The sequence below is a fragment of the Salvelinus sp. IW2-2015 genome, linkage group LG10 (genome assembly GCF_002910315.2).
Source record: "Salvelinus sp. IW2-2015 linkage group LG10, ASM291031v2, whole genome shotgun sequence".
Taxonomy (NCBI): Eukaryota; Metazoa; Chordata; class Actinopteri; order Salmoniformes; family Salmonidae; genus Salvelinus; species Salvelinus sp. IW2-2015.
In genome coordinates, this window is record NC_036850.1 from 13,482,968 (window position 1) to 13,485,294 (window position 2,327).

The window sequence follows — 2,327 nt, forward strand, 5'->3', positions numbered from 1 at the left end:
CTGGTGAATGGGAGGGGTTAAACAGTTTAAGCTCTTGGATAGCTTGGACCAACAGCCAACCACTCCCCCAGCAGGAGGAATCCGGCCATTAGTTACACAGTACAGGCCAGGGAGGGAGAGGTAATTTGGTGATGGGGAAAGGAAGAGAGGGAAGAGATGTATGCGGGGCGAAAGAGACAGAAGCCAGAAAGGGGGATAAATAAAAGATGGAGAGGGAATTGGCTCGACTGTTTTTGCAACAGGAACTGTTTTTGGCCAACGTGATTAGTAATTTCATGTCCCTGCGTACGTGTAGATTCTTGGCATTGATGGGAACTACATTATCATTAGTGTGGTTGCCTTCAAGCTCACGAGGAGAGGAGGTGATTTGGGGCCATAATTGCAAGAGCTTCATGCAACTGGAATTTCTAGATGTTTCCTCCTTATCTTGTCGAGAAAGGTCAAAAGGGAATTGGCATAGTGCACGCAAATGTAAGTTATGTGCCACCAGCAACAACCCATGCTGTCCAGAGATGCAGTGGTAGCCTAATGGTAGACACAACAGTTAACCAACTTTTCCCATGCTAATTTTCTTCACAACAAAATTACTTCAATTTAAAGTAGCGTTGTGACGAAGATACTTGAAAAATGTAGTTAACACCAAGCTACCATTACTCACACTGGAAGAAGTTAAGCTACACCTAAAGCTAACCCATAAGAAGCCACAATTTGTTTTATGTAAATAAAGCTTAACTTTTAAAAGTACGTTCAATGCATCCACTACTTAGTGATAAATGATCATATCTAAATCTGAAATGTCTAGACTTATCAAAAATTGCCCATAACTCTCTAAACCCCTATCTCCCTAACTCTCTAAAGCCTGTCTCCCTTACTCTCTAAAACATATCTCCCTTACTCTCTAAATCCCTAACTCCCTAACTCTCTAAATCCCTAACTCCCTAACTCTCTAAATCCCTAACTCCCTAACTCTCTAAAACCCTATCTCCATAACTCTCTAAAACCCTATCTCCCTTACTCTCTAAAACCCTATCTCCATAACTCTCTAAATCCCTAACTCCCTAACTCTGTCACGTTCTGACCTTAGTTCCTTTTTTATGTCTTTATTTTGGTTTGGTCAGGGCGTGAGTTGGGGTGGGCATTCTATGTTCTATATTCTATGTTTTGTTCTATGTGTATTTCTGTGTTTGGCCTAGTATGGTTCCCAATCAGAGGCAGCTGTCAATCGTTGTCTCTGATTGAGAATCATACTTAGGTAGCCTGTTCCCACCTGTGTTTGTGGGTAGTTGTTTCCTGTTTTGTGTTTGTTTCACCATTCAGGACTGTTTCGGTTTTCYTTGTCATTCACTTTGTTATTGTTCGTGTTCTGTTATATTAAAGTAACATGGACACTTACCACGCTGCATTTTGGTCCGATCCTTCATACTCCTCAGACGAAGAGGAGATCCGTTACAGAACTACCCGAACTACCCACTGAGAGGTAGCTCATGACTGAGGGGTAGCTCATGATTGAAGGGCAGCTCATGACTGAGGGGTTGCTCATGACTGGCGGGCGGCTCAGGCAGCTCCTGACTGGCGGGCGGCTCAGGCAGCTCCTGACTGTCGGGCGGCTCAGGCAGCTCCTGACTGGCGGGCGGCTCTGGCAGCTCCTGACTGGCGGGCGGCTCTGGCGGCTCCTGACTGACGGACGGCTCTAGCGTCTCCTGACTGACGGACGACTCTAGCGGACAGACGGGCGGCTTTGACGGCTCAGGACAGACGGGCGGCTCTGACGGCTCAGGACAGACGGGCGGCTCAGACGGTGCTAGGCAGACGGGCAGCGCAGGCGGCGCTGGGCAGACGGACAGCTCAGACGGCGCTGGGCAGACGGGCAGCGCAGGCGGCGCTGGGCAGACGGCAGACTCTGGCCTGCTGAGGCGCACAGTAGGCCTGGTGCGTGGTGCCGGAACTGATGGTACCGGGCTGGAGACACGCACCACAGGGCGAGTGCGTGGAGGAGGAACAGGGCTCTGGAGACGCACAGGAAGCCTGGTGCGTGGTGTTTTCACTGGTGGTACTGGGCTGGTACGAGGAGGTGGCACCGGATATACCGGACCGTGAAGGCGTACTGGAGCTCTTGAGCACCGAGCCTGCCCAACCTTACCTGGTTGAATACTCCCCTTATCCTGGCCAGTGCGGCGAGGTGGAATAGCCCGCACTGGGCTGTGCTGGCGAACCGGGGACACCATGCGTAAGGCGTAAGGTCATGTACACCGGCCCGAGGAGACGCACTGGAGACCAAATGCGTTGAGCCGGCTTCATGGCACCTGGCTCGATGCCCACTCTAGCCC